Source organism: Dipodomys spectabilis, unplaced genomic scaffold, assembly GCF_019054845.1.
Source record: "Dipodomys spectabilis isolate Male_0828 unplaced genomic scaffold, ASM1905484v1 ptg000026l, whole genome shotgun sequence".
Taxonomy (NCBI): Eukaryota; Metazoa; Chordata; class Mammalia; order Rodentia; family Heteromyidae; genus Dipodomys; species Dipodomys spectabilis.
Window position 1 is genome coordinate 2,753,224 of NW_024870703.1, and position 19,729 is coordinate 2,772,952.

General features: G+C 35.9%; 1 protein-coding gene across 19 annotated transcripts in view; it reads left to right on the forward strand.

Moving 5' to 3' along the window:
• Nrxn1 (neurexin 1) overlaps positions 1-19,729 on the forward strand; it is a 1,031,461-nt gene that overhangs the window by 830,554 nt on the left and 181,178 nt on the right. The window lies entirely within an intron of this gene.

Here is a 19,729-nt window from a genome sequence, read left to right on the forward strand (position 1 = left end):
AGTGCCCGGCAATACCATACCTTTTTTTTTTTTTTGTTTAGTAAGTTTTTATTGTGAAAATACTGTACAGAGGGGTTACAATTACATGAGCAAGATAATGAGTGCATTTCTTTTTTTTAATTTAATTCGTTTTTTATTATTCTTTTTTGGTTTACATTTTACTATATATTTTTAAATTTTTATTTTCTTTTTTTTATTGTGAAGATACTGTACAGAGGGGTTACAATTACATGAGCAATATTATAAGTACACTTTTTATCAAGCATTGTAGCCTCCTCCTTTGTTTTCCCTTCCCATCCCTTCCCATCCTCTCCCCCCACCCAACTCTCCTCCCCTCCCCCACCAAAATTGTAAAGTTCATTTTTGACATAACGACTTGTACTTCTCATTGTTGCAATGGGTCCACCTGTAACCCTATTTAAATGATTTGTTTTTTCCCTTCCCCTCCCCAAATTATACCAACATCAAATACAGTGAAAGCAGGGGTTATACCATGGGGGGGGGGGGGACATACAAAGCAACAAAGAAATAATCTTATAAATGTGTTAGAAGCAATCGCGTGAAAGAAAAAAAAAAAACATTTGAATACATATCTTAGGGTTCATTTCCCTATCTTTTAAATCCAACATGTTCGCAAAGTATTTGAGAAAATTTTTCTCAAAATATTTTCTCAAAATATTTCTTTCAGATTATTAGTACCTTAAATTTGGAAAATTCTATATCATTAAAATTTATGTATTAACTGGTCTCCTAAGAATTTTTAAGAAAAATAAGGACCTTTTATAGTCTTTCCCAATAAAGTTATTTGACCCATTATTTTGTTTATTTTTCATGGTCCAGTTTAAATTTTACTTTCTCTAGAAAGCTCGCTATAATCTTCCATTCAGGATATTCACTTGCTTTCCTGAAAGTCTTGTTCAATTTAGACGCTGCCATGGAGAGCAAATTTACTTCCTTCCATTTACCTGTGTTGAAGCGCATCTCTTACTAGATTCCAATTTATTTGTAGATAGTTCTTATGATGTATGTTTATCTCTTCCAAATCCCCTTCAACTAATGTTGATAGTGTAGAAATGGACTTCTCCATCTGTGTTTTATATTTAAACTATACAAGGAAGCAAAACTATGTATACACACATATACAAACACAATCAGATAACTTATTAAAATCAGATTTTTTTTTTCAGTCAGAGCCTTAAATGTATTTTGGTTGCTTTCATAGTTGTTAATTTACATATTTGGCATATTTTAACCTGGTTCTCAACATTTAAGAATCAAAGTATTTTACTAAGACAATTCTCAAAAGGACCAATAAATGCATGACAAAATATCTAAGGAAATATCCATAATGAAATGAAAATCAAAACTATGCTGAGGTCTATACGTGTGCCACAAGTCCTGCCTGTAAGTGCCAAGGGTCTGAGTACAAATTCCAGTACTACACACACACACACACAAACACACACAAAGCCATGCTGAAATGAGATTCAATCGTATCCCAGTCATAATGACAGTCATCAAGAAACAAACAGGAATAAATGCTGATGGGGATGCAGGAAAAGGGGAACCCTTATTCACCATTGATCAGAATGTAAATTAGTGTAAACCATATGGAAATCAGCATGAAGATTCCTCAAAAACTAAATAGAGAACCACCATCTGATACTGATTTTCCACTGTGAGCATCCAAAGGATTCCAAGTCACCATGTAATAGAGATCCCCCTGAAATCATGCTAATAGCAGCAGTACTCACTAGAACCAAACTATGGAATCAGCCCTAGTAGTCATCAACCTAAGCTGATGATCATATCTACTCCTGATTAGATAAAGAAAATATGGTATATGTACATAATGGAGTATTATTCAACTATAGAGTACAATTATGTCAAGGGCTAGAAAATGTACAGAACAAATGTAAGCATACAAATGTATAGTACTACTCATCAGGTCATTTACTGGTATTATTTTTTTCTGTTGTATTTTATAAATACTGATATTACCAACAGGCTACTGATTTATCTAGCTAGAAATTGAAAACATAGAACTTTTCAACCATCAAAACTTTGTTGCATTGTGTCTTAACTGTTGAGTCACTACACTTGAAATACTTTGTCAAACTAACAGAGGTAGGAACATATATCATCAGTATATTTAGATGAAGCAAAAACTAGTTTATACACACACATATATCTATATATGTATGAATTGAACAATTTCTCATAGGCTACTTTTCATTAATGATATGAGTATCACCATTGTACATGATCAAATAACATTAGTTCAAATTCATATGCTGGCCTATGGAGCAACTTAATATTTCTTTTGGTGACTTTGAAAATTTCATACAGCTACCAAATGGACTCTTACCTTTTATCTTCTCCTCTCAACTTGGCACAATTTATCTGATTTCTCTGGCCCACATTTCCAAGAACCTTCCCAATTGAGAAATCAGATTTTTATGGCTCACACTGTGTTATTAAACACATGTATCACTTTGGTTTTATGACAAACTAATGGGACCATTGTTCCTAACCTCAGATTGTTGTTCTTTGGGGACCTTTTGAGTGTAGAGTAAAATGGCACAGGAAAATATGATGTCTTTAAGCCTAATAATCAGAGGGCAGCTTGGCCCTCAAGGTGACCATTGTTAAATGGATAAATATACTTTAAGAAATACTATGAGTTGATGCCAATCAGTTTGGCCAATGAATAAAATCTCCTCAAAGTTAAAGCTAATTGAGAGCACAAAAGTAAAAGTTAAGAGAAAGATAATGAAATGAGAAACTTCACCTTTAAATCACAACCGAAGGCAGTGAGAGATGTTAATTATACTCCAACTGACTTCTTTCCCTAGATTTGTTGTAATACTTCATCTCTTTCTTATCACAGACCACACATAACAGTAAGTATTGTCCTGTTACAAATGACTCCTTGAATTATTTTTCCTTCCTCATTTCAACTCTTTTGGATTAAAGAGTTATCATGCTTTCCCTCCCTGTTTCTCTCCTACTCTTCCTCCTCTTCTTTTTATCTCTCTCTTTCATTGAGTACACTACAGAGAGAAATCAAATATCTTGGAAGCCTGAATTGTTCAGTCTTACACTACTCATCTCCACTCAATAATATCCAGACCCCAAGGGCAGTTCGTTGTGGGAAGACAGGCGGCTCAAGTGTAATTTACCTTAATCTGAAGGAAAATAGTGAATGAAAACTTCTTCCTTTAAGCTTCTCAGAGTGCAGCAGTTTTTTTTTCCTAGAAAATTAAGTTTTATTAAATCATGTCTCTGTTGGATTTAATGTACAAGTCCACCTGAAGGGACCCAAAACTAATATGAAAAAATACAATGTGTCATTGTTCTCCAGAGGAGAAGTTATCTATACCTAGCAAATCTAAGAATTCCAAGATTCATCTTGAAACGACTATCGCTTGCTTTAGAGGAAAAGTATACACAAAGAGGACAACCAAATGAAACTTTTACTTTAAAAAAGTTACATAAACACTCTTCTCTCTGTGTGAGATGGAATAGTGAAGCTTATGAGGTGGGTTTCAGAAGTGTGGCAGGATGGAGGAGTAGGGAGAGTAGTGGATGGATTACATCTGATCAAAGTATATGTTTGCGCAAATGGACATGTCAAAATGGAACAGCCTCAAACATCTAATGCTAATAAAAGTATTTGAGAAAAATAATAGATAAGCAACCTGCCATCCTTTCTACTCTCAATTAGAATTGAATTCTATTTTCTGTCTGGCTAATGAGGGGTAGGCAGGCTATTTTTTGACACAGGGAATAATTAAGAAAAGCAAAATTGACTAATTGAGAGATGTATTCTTGGTAGATTACTAGTCAATAATGACTTGCAAGTTTTGTCCTGGCTAGATTTAGAAACTCATTAATGTTATTCCATTTATTTTTTAAAAACATTGATTGACAGGTGCAGTTGAGAAATCCAGTCACAAGATTCTGACTAAATCTAGAAGGATTTCAATGCATATCTATCACATCCCAGTGTCTCATCTATCAGTGAACCATCCAGGGACTGGTCATTACTGGCCATCATTTGTAAACAACAGTAGCTTTCTACTGAGGAAAGCCACTGAGGAAACATACTGATGAGCATCACTTTCATTATTAGTTCACAAGTGTCAGAGTTTGGCGTGCTTTAATGAATACATGCCCTTTGAAAGGATTTAATGAATGAATAGTGGTCATATGTATTTTACACATATGAAGTATAATGTGACATTGCATTATATCTTTATATGGTGAAATACTTAGATGTAGTTAATTAACACATTCTAGTCCATGTGAAGAAGCTTTAGTTTGTCTCTCACCTTTCGAAGTTTTCAAGCAGAATTGTCAACTGACACTGTTATAGATGGTTTTTATAAGTCCTTTTGGTGTGTGACTTTGCTTAGTACAAATTATAAATTCTATGATATTTGAAATGCTAAATTACTTTTTCTTTCCAAAGACTGAGAGTGAATTATTTATTTTCTGTTCCTAGATGTGCACAAATGGACAGTTCTGTATTTGTTCTCTTTGATTTTGTTTTTTGCTATTTGGCACCATAAAAATAAATTATTACTTTTTATTTATTCAATCTTCCAGATAATGCATTTTGGACACTAAAAGAAATACTAGTTTGATAGCCAGATTGCACATAGGATTTCATGGCTGTCATTCCTGATTAGGTCAGAGATTTTTCTCCCCTTTTGTGTAAAAGCTATAGCAGAATGCTCTAAGCTTCTTGTAGAAAGGAAACCCCGGATTCCTTTGACCATTTTCTAAAAGAGGATTGGAATCAATGTCTGTTCGAAAACAGTCCTGACCAACTAAGTAATAATTAACCAAGGTCTTTGGGGATATTATGTCTGTAGTACTAGAGAAAAAATTATTTCAACAATATTAAGTGAAAAAAATAGCATGTATACTAGGAGCTCATCATGTTCTATCCCTAAGACTGGCTGGTTTTCTTGAAAATAAAAGCCATTTTAAATTGACATCACTGTCAGGATTCTTGATTAACCATTTTGAATAGGCTTTTTCTGACTTAGAAAAATTACACAGCTCATTCTTCTTCTTGACTCTGGGCTTGGACACTATCCCTCAGCTCTTCAGTTCAAGGCAAGTGCTATACCACTTGAGCTACAGTGCCACTTCCAGTTTTCTAGTGGTTTATTGGAGATAAGAGTCTCACAGACTTTCCTGCCCCGGCTGGCTTTGAACCGCAATCCTCAGATCTCAGCCTCCTGAGTAGCTAGGATTACAGGCGTGAACCACATGCTCATTTTGAACATTTTGTTCTTTTCAGGAAATTTTACCTGTCTTTTTTTTTTTTTTTTTTTTTTTTGGTCACTGCTCCACTGTCCTCTGTTTAAGTGGTTGGTACAGGTGCAACTCAGCAGATAGTGTTGCCCTTCTATGTTTGTGCTACCAGTTCCATATTTAAATAAATGTTTTTTATGAAAAGAGAACTTAATTAGGAGACATACTTTCCAACCACTTATTCCTTTGTCTCTTCTTAAGGAGGGAGGTTGTTATAGAAAATGAGAAGAGAATAAACATCTATTGTCCTGAAATCGGGGCAAGTAGGGAAGTAGAGCAGATCCCAGGGTTGCATTTCTAAATCATTTTCTCCTGGATAATAGGTTTCACACTTATACTAAATAGAAGGGAATAGAATTGGCCAGGATTGAAGGTAGCCTTTGCTTTTTCCCTGCTATATCTCAAATTTCTTGCCAAAGTACTCCCCCTATCCACCCACCTCATTAGACTCCATTGACTGCAAACCAATTAGCCAATCCATAAATATCCTTCTTTCCTACTGGAGGCTTTAAAACACTGCAACCCAAAATAATCATCATCTGTACTTTGATCAGACATTCCTAGACAGCTTGTTTGTACTTCACAGTTAAAAAAAAAATCAATATTTGTTTTACTGTGGCATTTGGATATGAAGCTCTTCCTAAAATTCTTTTTTTTTTTTTGGTGTGTTCTCATTACCTTGTTGTCGCTGTTTCTGTCTTCTGTGAGAGTGTGTGGGAAATGTTTCTGGCTATCTCTTTCTGTTTTATTCACTTTCTCCAGTTTTTAGTAGACCACTTCAATAAATAATTATTCAAAAGCGAGTCTCTAAATCTGCTTATCATTGAGAAATCAGTCTTATTTTAAGTAGTAAGTCCTTATGTTGTCTTCTTCCCCCTCTAATCTTCAAGGTGTTAATGGCCACTTTGAACCAGCAAGAAAAGCCACATTTAATAACTTCACTATTGTTTTTTAAAGTTGTGTTCCTGGGGCTTAAAGTCAGGGTCTGAGCACAATCCCATAGTGTTTTTTTGTTTTTGTTTTGCTCTTGTTGCTGTTCAAGGCTGGCGCTCTACCACTTGAACTACAGCTGACTTCCAGATTTTTTTTTCTGGTTAACTGAATATATGTAACTCACAATCTTTCCTGGCCGGGCTGGCCTCAAATCACAATCCTCAGATCTCAACCTCCTGAGTAACTAGGATTACAGGTGTGATCCACCTGTCCCTGGCTTCTTTTGCATTTATTTTGTCTAAATTATTCAAACAACCTTGCAAAAAAAAGGAAGAAGGGAAAGAAGAGGGGTAAACTGCTTTTGTCCATTCCTATTTTTTTATTTTTTTGATATTTTTTTATTGTGAAAATACAGTACAGAGGGGTTACAGTTACATGAGCAAGGTAATACGTACATTTCTTACCAAGCATTGTTGCCTCCTCCTTTGTTTTTCCCCTGCCATCCTAGCCCTCCCATCTCCAGGAGTACACACACACACACACACACACCAAAGCTGCAAAGTTCATTTTTCAACATAGCATTTTATATATCTCATTGTTCCAATGGGTCCACCTGTATCCCTATTTAAACAATTTTTTCCCCTTCCTCTCCCCAAATTATACGAGCATCAAATACAGTGAAAACAGGGGTTGTACAGTGCGGGAGGGACATACAGAGCAACAAAACAATCGCCCTATAAATATGTTAGAAACAATAGCAAAAAAGAAAAAAAGTACTTGTGTCCTTATCTTGGGGTTCATTTTGCCTAACATCCATTGTCTTATCTGACCTTTTCTGCTTGCGTCATTCCTATCTTTTTAAAAATAGATTACACCAGCATATCTGCTGGTATTTTAAACAAGTATCTGTATCAACTGTGTTATTTCTGGATTTTCTGATGCCATTAGTATCTTCAACCAATGATATCAGAAAATATTCAACCTGAGCCTGTTAATTATCATTTGCAGACTTTAGAGGAAATGGGAGAGGAAGGATGAAGAAAGAAACAGCTGTGCATTCTGGGGCTTGGTGTCAGTACCTCACATGTCAAATGAAACAGGAATCTTCCGCTGTTTGCTTCTATCATCTGCCCTTGGTTCCCTTGGTTGGTAATAAACATTTTGCCTGTGATTTCCTAACAGAACTTTACCAGTGATTTATATTCCATATTTTGGAAACTACCCCATGACAAAACAATGACTTTACAGGAAATTTTATTCAGTTATCCATTGCTGGAAGTCTTTGAATAGTTCCTTCACAGTAGGTTGCTTATTTTATTTCATTTTAATTCTTCGTATACTAGGTTATTAGCTTAAGGCCTTGTGCCTACAAGGCATGTAAGGACTCTAGCACTGAAGCCACATCTTCAAAACTTTTTCTCTTTTGTTTTCATATAATTTGTGTTTTTGCCCAATTGGTTTTGGACCATGAAATTCCAATAGACATTTCCTTCATAGCTGAGATTGTGTATATAGGTACCACGATTCTTGAATTTGCTGAATACCTTTAATGATGATCATGCCTTTCCATAAGGAAAGGGAAGACTTCTTATTTTCTGTAGCATTTTAACTCTTTTTTATTCTGGTTAGTTTTGATTAGCATTGGCAGTCATTGTTCCAAACATTTTTTTTTATGGCTTTTCAGAAAAAGTCATAGTTCTAAGCATGAAACCATACAAGTAAACTACCATCTGACCACATAAATGATTTTTTTCTACAGCATATTCTTTAGTGGATTGGCTTAACATGGTGCTCCCTGGACACTCTGTTTAAAGGGTGTGAGGGTTCCATATCCAGGGACTCTTTTTCCAAGGAGAGGCAATCATAAATTTGTCTGTTAGAATCAGTCTGTGTGTTTAGTTACGTCCATAAGCTCTGTTCCAGGGGGTTAGAAAAGATCTCATCTGTACCTGTTTCTAATTACCTTTTATTAGTTGTTCTACTTCACTGGAGATCTTCCAATTAAAGAGGAATTGCTAGGCACAAGCAATAAAATGTTCTCAAGTGTTCGCTTGGCTCCTCAGGTGTGTCATTCTAAGGTCATTAGGCCTCAGTTTCCTTTTCTGTTAACAGGACACAGCATTGGTGGTGACTGAGATCCTTTCCCCCTGAAGGAAACCTTTCTTCACCTGGCCAAGAACAGAAGTTTGCCTTCTCTTTTTTGCTTGCTCTAATTTAGCTTTCTTTCCTTGGGATAGCAACTGGTTCTTTCATTTTTGTTTTCTTCATCTGTCTAAATAAACTTCTAAAAGATTGTCAGGAATTCCAAAGATGCTTGTTTCCCTACAGATGTATCCATTGGTAAGAGGCAGGCTGGTGGAAAGATCAGTGTCATGTCATCTGGCATTTTTACTCCTTCCAAGTTAGAACATCCTTATTTCTCCCAGAAGAATTTTTTTTAATGGTTGTTCTAACCTATTAAGTTTCTTGCAATATATTTGCTTTGGATCCCCTCTATAATCAGCACTTCTTACAAATAGCTCCTTCCATACTTGATGCTGTTGAATGCCAACCCTCTTCCCAGCCTTCCTAGGAAACTTAAGACCCAAGAAAACCTCCTGGAAGCTCAGACCTGCCCAAGGCAGCACCCTGTTTCAGCCACATCCCCAGCACCTTCAGTCTTTGCGTCAGATACCTGTCAGTCCAAGCTCTAACCAGCTGCATTTTTTTTTTGTCTTCACTTTCTCTGAAAGGCAGTTTCTGCTGCTTTCTCCTGACCACTGAAATATTTTAATCGTCTGTATTGTGAATATCATCACTCCTTGTTTTGCACTTTGACTTTCCCACTTTATAAGATATCTACTCATAAACTAAGTATTGTGTTATGTACTTGATGGATGCAATTGAATAGGTACGACTATATTCCTCCCCTCACGTTCCATTAAATGTTTCTTGGGAGGAAAAGGAAAACATTTCTTAGGACTTAATTGTGGAGATTTCAGCAAGGTAGAGAGGAGCACACAAAGCCCAATGTTTGGATTCCAGGCTTACCAAGTCTACTTTCCTAGCTGGAATAATTTCCATATTTGCTTCCAGGGTCTGTGTACTCTAGGTCTTCTCATGCTTTCCTTCTCAGAAGCTAATTTGAGAAAGTCAAGTCCTCTAAGGAATAGAAGGATGCATAACTAAAAACTGAAGTGATACATGACCAAGAATCCCAACCCAGAGCAGAGCTGTAAATCCACAGCAAAATAAGTTATTTATAAAATAGAAGACTCTGGGGAGGTAAACTAGCTCATAAAGAAACATATGAAGTTGCATAACTCTACCCACCTGTCCCTATACATATTTAAATTTGCAGTAAATTTCTTTGGATTTTTAAGTTGCCTTACTGTCTATGTGAAATTATGATGTTGCTACTGCCTTTAGATTATACAATTAGCACAGATTACTGGAATAAAATAAACTTTAAGTCAACCATATCTCAGTTGCTGTATAAATGGAATGAAACACATGGAACTTGTTTTTGGAAATACCAAGAGGAAGAGGTCATTTGATATTATGGTGTGTGTCCAAACTGCATGTGCACGTACACACACACACACACACACACACACACACACACACACACACACACACACACACACACAGACAAGGACTATTACACCCATTCCAGAGCACTTGTGAGACCATTTAATGTATGGGTTTTGTTTTTGTTTTTGCTTTCGTTTTGCTATTTTCTTGTTCTGAGCAGGTTGACGGAGGCCTATGTGGATTTTGTTAGAAGTTGTTTTTCCTATTTAATTCTTTCCTTTGTCTGAAAAAAAAAAGTCCAGAGACATATGACTGGTAATCAGTAATTGCAATTTTCTGCCCCTGACAGGCAGGGTTTCCTCTTTCTGCCCTTTAACAGCCCATTTAGCCTCTCCAGCCGTTTACCCATCAGCAAAATGTAAATAGCTGAATTAATGTGAATAAAGTGCTTTGAAGATGAAAACTGCTCTGCACTGTTAGTGGAGACAGCAGATTCTTCCTTTATTGAAGAAACATTTATTGAACTTAGTGTCAATTTGTGCAGAGTACTTACGAGATCACAGAGATGCCAAAGACAAGGTCCCTGTCCTCAACAGCAGCCAGCCATTCCTGTCTTAATGCTCCCAGCTAGAATTCTTGAAGGGGAAGGTTGTTTAGATCAACACATGGCCTGGCTAGAGATGATCAAATTGAGCATGGTTTAATCTTGATGATATAAAATTATCAAAGAAAACCATACTTCATTACTCACAATAATAGGGATTTGTCCATGCCATATATGTGAATGGATAATCCTTGCAACTCTAGTCTTTCAGGATGTCCTAGCACTTCTATATAAAATTTAATCTATTCAACATATGGTCCTAAATTATTTGTACTGTATAAAATAAAGTGAGTAGCATTTTCTTTTTCTTTTGAGTTTTTCATAAGTTACAGTCTTGTTACGTTTCTTAGTTGCCAGGTTGCCCTCAAACTCATAGTCCTTTACCTCAGTCTTTTGAGTGCTGGGATTACCACAATGTATCACCAGGCCCAGCTTTAACAAGTGCCTTACAGAGTACTCAATCAGATACTTGACCAGGGCTTTACGAAGGAATAGATTTGTATAATATGTTAATGGTAAAGTTATATTATGACCATAATGTGTGGTTATAATAATGGACTACTATTTGGTTATTTTATTATTAAATACACTTATCATTTCTGAATTCCAAGTATGAATCTTCAACAACACAGTCCCACTCCTTCATATGCAGGAAGAAACATGCAACAAGATTCTCAAAAATCTTAGCAGATTGTAAGGAGTTTTGAAGTCGTTTTTAAAGTTCAGGATGTTGCTTAGGTTAATAATGTAAACTCCACCTCCAAACCAGAGCTTTCCAAATTTGTTCTACTCAGAATACTGCATTGCTTTTGTTTTTGTTGTTTGTTTGGTTGGTTGCAGTTTTTCTTTTCCTTCTCTTTGAGGCAGCATATGGACATCGTAGGTGACTGCATTCCCAGGAGTTTGGGAGCCACTGAAGTAGAGAGCCCTTAATTTTTGGTTACAGTTGAATCTGAACGTTTTGCTATCTTCCTACTTGATGGATTGGATTGGTTTTCTCAGATCTGAGAAGCCGTCATGGAAATGGTAGAAGAGATCTTTTTTGTTTGTTTGTTTCTTAATTTTATGAGCTGCATCTCAGTTCACGTATGTCTTCCTGAAAAGGGGAAGCTTAACACAGAACATTATTGCTTCTTCTACTACAAGCTTCACCTGCAATCGTCTTCAGAACATCTTCTTTTGTGGGTGAATAAGACAGCTGAGGGGAGGTTTGAGCTTTGTGCACAGATGAGAATGAGTATGCCACTAAGAAAATCATCTGAACAAGGTGCTGGTGACTCAGGCCTATAGTCCTATCTATTACCTTTTTTATTGGCTTATCTCAGTTATATGGGGATAGGATTTTATTGTTGTGACTCCACACATGTTCAAACTGTATTCCAAACAATGCTTATTATTTTAAAACAATCTTCATGTCGTGTTTTGGCACTAAGGTGAGTGGGTATTAAAGATTGTTCATGACTTCCTTTCCCCTTTTCATGTGCTTCCCACATTTAGTTCAGATTTTGCTCTTGCCATGCATTGAATTGATAAGCTCTGATTCACATGATCTCCCCAGTGGATGGAGGAACCAGGAAAATTGCAAAGCAGAGCTATTAAAATGTATTTACTGCTAATCATTTCAACTCCTGACAGACAGCCTAATTGCAAGCACAAAGAAGATCCTCAGAAGGATCATGGTCACATAACTTGCCCAGTGACTTTCAATAAGATGCATGGTTTGTGAAAGCCCCTGGCTTATTGGGAAAGTGAATATTCTTGCAACTTAAGGTTTTCCTGTTCTTTTTCCAACTTGGGACATATTAGATAAAATGTAATGAAATATATAAAGAAATGAGGCAAAATGTGCTTAGTATCTTCCCAGCCTGTCTTTCTGGGATAGGCAGCCAATGTCTTTTAAGCTCCTTAAAAGACTAAAAACTAATCTAAGGCTCTTGCTACGCATAGTTTCCATTAATGTAAATGGCTTTTTCTGGACATAGTTTCTATTAATGTTAATGAGATGCCTTCTTAAAAAAGAAATAAGGAAAGAAAAGGGAAAGAAAACTGATCTCCATTTGCTTCAAGTATTTTTCTGATGTCAGCTGAGAATGAATATCTAATAAAAAATATACTGACTCCAAAGACAGGTAATCATTCACTTTCTGTTCTTGCTTTGTGTATCTTAGTTGCTTTTCTGAGTTTTAAGTTCTAGAAACTATGTGAAATGCAACAATAGCAGATCTATCAGCAGTACCAATATTTTTTCTACCAAAACTTTTTGTTGCAGTTGGTATATTGCAGCAGATTTTTTTTTAATCTGTTGAGTTGCACCTGCACCTACCATTTAAACAAAGTCCATGAAAGAAATGATGGAGCATTGGTTAAGTATGAGGAAGGTGAATTACAATCCAAATGAAAAGGACAATAAGGGTGTATTTCTTGACATTTATTCAAGGTCAATCAAACATATCTGCAACAGAGACACCAATGCTCTAATATGGATTGTATATGCAATATGTCAATTCCCAAAGCAAGTCACTCATAATTTTCCCAAACTAAAATGTTACCTTTTGTTTAAAAAAAACCCTCAGGTTATACCACAGAGAAGTAAAGGAAAATGATGAATAGTATGAATTCCTTCAAAAAGGTCACTTCAAGAATGTACCCAGGTTGTCAGATTGCCCTGTTATGAATATGTACACATGTGTATATGTTCTATACTCTGGGAATTTTTCAAATTCTTTTCTTTCATTTTTTAATTGGTAATTTCTACCCAACAGCAACTTTGTATTCAGATCCCTAGCTTAGCACACATGTGAGAATTTCATTAACTTTAAAGCTTAACTGTAGAAAGAAATATTAATATTTAAGCTGGACTCTTAGTTAATATGTTTTTATATCAGGCAACATAACTTTTCTTTGTTCTCTTGTCACAGGGTTGTCCTAGTTTCATCTGTCATTTCAGCTTATGGCTTTATTAGATAAACAAAAACATAATCTGGAAAAAGAAATAACTAGATTCCTGTGATTGGCAGGATTTCTACTCTGTCCTGTTTCAGGCTACATGTATAATTTTATATGCTTAAAGGTATATGTGAGAGACAACTCTAAGCATATATTCGCATGCTATTAAGAGATTTTTGAAATGAAAAATAAATGTAAGATAAAATAGCCTAGATGTTATATTAAAATGCTGCTACTGAGATTAGGACTGCTCAAAATCAGTGTTGTGATTTGGTAGATAATGTTACTGCCACATTTATGATTCATCATCAGATCTTTCTTTCCTGATACAATAATCCCAAATTATTATTAGACTGACTATATGCAGTTTGTACCAATTGTGGAAAAAGTAACAATGATAATTATACACACACATGAAGACATAGAAATTCTCAAAATATTGTTAAATACCCATGTGTGTATGACACAACTCAATTGATGCAGCAAAGCTCCCAGTTAGTCCTATGTGTTGGTTGTTGTTTCCTGCCCCTTAATTTTGTGGAAAGTCTGCCTCCCACAAAAGCAAATTGTCCTCTCTGGACAAAAAAGAGCATATAATATGCTTCATTTAAGTGTTTTAAGTAAAAATTTTATATTTGTTGAAATGTGATATGTCTTTAGTGGAAGTTGGGTAGCATTAATGGAAAAATGAATCACTTATCTTTATATTGAATATAAGGATTAAATAAGCTTGGATGAAGTAAGGTTTAGCTTTTGCTAAGCTATATTAATATGTACAGCAGTACTTTTGTGACAATAATATAGTCTACTCTATGAGGTTTCAAGTGCTGACTGCTCAGGCCTACTGTATGTATAGTATAGGTAAATTTGAGTACTTTAAGGCTTCTATACATCTTGAGAAATTTCCGGTTTTCCTCAGTGGTAGTATCCTTAGAATCATATACCCATTGGATACCGAGTCTGCTGTTCTCTGCTGAATGACTAGAATATGAGAGAGCAGAGAGAGTTCCAAATTGTGTGTGTCAGCAATGTAATGTGTCAGTCTGTGCATGTGCATGAGAAACAGCAACAGGGTTCTAAATATTACTTGATTAGCAAATGTTTGTGGAGTTGTGTATCAATGTGCAAATAAGCTCACAGGGGTTAAAGAATTTCCAGAGCCTGAGATCATAATGAGAGATTATCACAGGTTCTTTGTGGTAGTGAGAGCAATTTCAAATGCTTTAAGTTAAAATTCAGCACATGAAACAGCCTCTATATGTTAAGATGTGCAATTCCCCTTATAGAAAAGACAAAAGTACAAGGAGACAAAGATATCTGGTGAGTATTACTCAGGGACTGATAATTGATTGACTATATCAGGGCACAATAAAATTTGGGAAGTGAGAAATATTTTTATACTGGATGCTAATGTGGTCATACAACTGTGTACATTTGTCATAATTACTAGAGTGGCTGTTTTAAGGTTGTGTGGTTCTACTACTTTGGCTTGCTAATAAGAAGAAATCAGTTTTCTTAAGAAACCAACATTTTGTCTATATTTAAATATCATAAATGGAGTGAAAAATGATGTTCTAAGTTCTATATAACTGAAGTCTACAATAAATTTAGAAGTTAGCTGTAAGTATTGATTGTCTAATACTAATGTCTGTGACATGAGTATAGTATTCATTAGGAAATTATATATACAAAATTGCTATTAAGATCATTAGTAGACAGCAGTGCCAATCCTTAGTCTTTGCCTTTCAGAAATACAAGCAGCATGTCTCATAGCTAATCATTGCTGCTAGTAATTGGTCACTTGGTTTCTAGAACTAGACACTCTCCCAGGTTTTCTCCTGCATTTCTTGTTGTTTCCCCACCATTTTTGGTTTGTTTGTGTGGTTGGTTGGTTGTTCCTCATTCCCTGACTTTTAATTGTTACACTGAGAACTGGGGCTCTCATTTATGGTCATTCTTCTAGAGATCCTATTCGCCCAAGGGTTTGAATAACATCTTTATATAATTCTTCCAAATTTTATCTACACATTTTCAATTCATATCCTTGTTTATTAGCCAATCTTGTACAAACTTTAGTTGCCAAAAATTAGTGCAATTAATCATCTGAAATCTAGTCCTTCCCCAATATCTAGCTCTAACATCTCAATTTAGGCCTCCTGTTGTGTTTTAAATTATCTTGAGATTTTCCTGTTTCCTATGCTTCGAATTCATCCAATCTAGCTGCAAATATTATTGGCTTCATTTAAGAAGTTGTTTATAATATATATGTATATATATATGATTCAAATTTGAGTTTTCTACTAATTGTTTTTTATATTTGTGTTTTGGTCTTCCTTTCATTCTCTTCCCAAGGAATCTGTAAAGGAGCTTTGTAAAACTTTAAATCAGACAGTATCAATTTTCCACACAGATTCCTCCAATAATTACCTATATCACCTAGAGTAAAAGTTGTTCAACCACTTTGGAAAGCAGTTCCAAGAGGTTCCTCAAAAGATTCCACATAGAGCTCCCCTATGACCCAGCAATCCCACTTTTGGGCATTTACCCAAGTGATCACAAACAAGGCCACACTAAAGCTACCAGCACGACTATGTTTATTGCAGCATTATTTACCATAGCTAAGATACGGAACCAACCCAGATGCCCCTCAGTAGATGAATGGATCAAGAAAATGTGGTATATATACACGATGGAATTCTATGCCTCTATCAGAAAGAATGGCATTGCCCTATCTGTTAGGAAATGGAAAGACTTGGAAAAAATTATATTAAGTGAAGTAAGCCAGGCCCAAAGAAACTTAGGTCCCATGGTTTCCTTTATTTGCAATAACTAGTATTTGTCTGAGTCAAGCAGAAAAGGTCAGATAAGTTGATGTTAGGGAAATGAACCCTAAGATATGTATTCAAATGTGTTTTTTTTCTTTCATGCTATTGTTTCTAACACATTTATAAGATTATTTCTTTGTTGCTTTGTATGTCCCTCCCCCATGGTATAACTCCTGCTTTCACTGTATTTGATGTTGGTATAATTTGTGGAGGTTAAGGGAAAAAACAAATCGTTTAAATAGGGATACAGGTGGACCCATTGCAACAATGAGATGTACAAGTCGTTAGGTGGGAAAACGAACTTTACAACTTTGGTGGGGTGGACAGGGAGGATTGGGTGGGGGCGGGGGGGGGGGGGGGGGGGGGAGGATGGGAAGGGATGGGAAGGGGAAACAAAGGAGGAGGCTTCAATGCTTGATAAGAAATGAACTCATTATCTTGCCCATGTAATTGTAACCCCTCTGTACAGTATTTTCATAATAAAAATTAAAATTAAAATAAAAAAATTCAAAAACTTTTCCACTGATCTGTAAGTTCCTCTGTCACCTTATCATTTGCATCCCCATAGACCGTACTTACCCCTTAATTACCTTATTCGACCACATTGGCTTCCTGGAGCATGCCCTGTTTACTTCTGTCCCTGGGCCTTCTTGTGTGGTCTTTCCTTGCCCAAAAGCTTTCTTCCTGGATAGAACCATGGCTTTTTCTCTGACTTCTTTTGATTTGCTCAAGATCACCTTTTTTAGCAAGGCTATTGTGCTTTTCACATTTCCTGTAGGCCTTTTATATATTTCATTTGTTGATTTATTTTTATATTTTTCTACAAGAGAAAAGAAATTTTTGTTTCTTTAATTATTATACAGTAGTGTTAATATCTAGCAAGATACCTGACACACATAAATGCTTAGTAAATATGGGATGAGTGAATGAATAGAACTACATTAAATACTTTGGTATCTATCCAAAGGAAGAATGCTGTTTATTGGGCTCAATTGTTCAGGCAAGCGTCAGTTGACTTTGTGTTGTTGATGATGATGGTGATACTGGAATTTGAGCTCAGTACCTCACAGTGCCTAATCCAGCACTCAGTCATGAGAGCCACAACTTCAGCCATTAGGGAAAGCTTCATTAAAAGAAAACTATCTTGATACCTGGCATAGAAAGGAATCTAAATAGATGTGTTCAGTAAAAAAAATGTGTTTGACAATGAATTTATTTAACAGCTGTGTTTGAACTGAGGAATCCTGTACCTAGGTTTGCCTCCTTTATAATCTGAAGTGCATGTGGGGAAGAAAAAAAAAGCACATCAAATAGAAACCTGTACATTTCTTTAAAATGTCATATTTCAAAGAAACTAGAAGTGAATCCTTGTTCTAACACATTTTGTGGAGCACTAGGCCAAGTAGTAGGCTGCTAGGTGAGTCTGTGCACACTCCTCGCTGAGCAGGTCCTGGCAGATGAGATTAAAATGTCTTCACAACAGCTAAACACAAAGAATAAAGCCCCCGTTTTGTGATAATAGCAAGTGGGGAAGGATTACAGTTCACTTGGCAGCTTCTTCTATAGGCTACTGAATAGAGCTTCTTCCAGTCAGCTTGAGATAATTAGAGCAGCCGAGTGTCAAGCTTTGCCGTGGACCTCATTAATGCAGTCCTCAGGGGAAGGACTCTTACTTGGAAAATTAGCCTTTGCTCTCAGGAGCACTGAAAAAGCATCTTCCAGCCTCTCTGGTGAGGATCTGAGATTCTCCATTATCACCTCTGGCAACAGAAGAGGAGGTACTTTTGATTCATTGTCACATTCAGATAAGTGAGGAAAGATGCTTTTCAATAAGTGTGAATAGATTTCGGTAAACAAATGGATTTTTTTGAAATGGTAGTTAAACAGCAAGTGTATCTGCAAGTGTGTCAATGTAGCTTGCTGTCTGGACTTGAAGGACTGCTTCTAGTTGTGTTCAGCATATGTTATCACTTCTCATGCAATTCACTGACTGTACATCTTCCTCTCCAAACGATTCTTTTCTTTTTTGTACAGGAAGCGATCCTCTGAACAAAATTGCCTTTGCAGACTTTGTGTATCAAATGTGTCCTTTCTGTATTTGCATGCTGTTTCATATTGTATTGTAAATAACTCATAGCTTTATTGACCTCTGGCAATCTTTAAGAAGGTTCCATTTTCTATGGTTACTTTAGATTTTCTTTAAGTGCATCAATGATTCAGTCTCACCAAGCCTTAATAACAAGGGACGTAGACTATTTTCTTCTATCCTAAGCAAAAGAGGGTCTTATTCCTCAGTGTGGTTAATGTACACTCACCTGCTGAAGAGGTTTTTGTGGTATGTAGTACAATATGTTACCTAAGATACCTCAGAATAATCAAACAAAAAATTTAACCTAGTTCTGGTAACTATGTTATCTTCAATAAATATTTTCTGCCTTCCTTTCATCCTCTGTAAAAGGGAGTTTATTTTCTCACCCACTGTAAAGCATTTGTGCGAATTAAGTTTGGGGAAATAAGCACTTAAAACAATGTCTAGCGTGTTATGAATGCTGAAAAAGGAATATCTTCTCTTATTATTAGCATACTCTATGCTCAGATATCCACAACTGAGAAAGCCATATTTAGCCAATGAATCTTTACCAATGATCAGTGACCTTCGTGAAATTCCCCTAAAATGTCTCCATGGAAATACAGGTTTTTGTGGCATGCATGGTTAGGAGAGAATAAGTGAGAGGCTTTGTTTGCCAAGGAGGGAAAAGATTTAACTGTTCATCACTTAATTTGTACCATAGTAGGTTTGCAAAGGGAATAACTTTTAAGTGAAATAGAGAATAAGTGTTAGTATCAAATCAATAAATTCAATGACTTGACATTATCTATTTTGACGAAATATATATCTACGTTTTAACAAAACTCTAAGACTATGGGAATGAATGCTGGTGCTTTTTGTTCACACTGTAAATGCTACACACATATACTACATATACAAATATATATGTAAACATACACACACGTAAACTACACACACATAATGCACTACACACACATATTCTACACAGCATAGTACCTGTTGTGTAACATGGAATTCTTGAAAAGTTTTTAGGATCAGGCTAATGTGTTTTATTCTTCCCCTCCCCAAAGTAAGTAGTGCTTAATGATATCAGACTCCAAGGCCTAGGGTTTGCTGTTTATCCTAGGTTTGTGTGTGTGTGTGTGTGTGTGTGTGTGTGTGTGTGTGTGTGTGTGTGTGTGAATGCATTTGGGATGTTTCCTATATACAAGTGAATGTGGATGTATCTTTGGGGATATTTTCCAGAGTGCCCCAGTCACTCAATAAAGATGTAATATTTAGAAACTTATGACTGTAATTTGGAGATTTTATTGATATCTTTTTCCAACCTGTATATATTTTCTTTGAAAGCACACAACAAATCAGAATGCTCTGGGGTTGCTTTTACATGTGAAACAGAATAATTACAAGTGTAGTATCAAATGATCTATTTATTTGCCTGTTTACTAAGGGCTTCTTAATCTAAAATAGAGCAAGGATTGATTAACATTTCCTCCCAGAAGAACTTAG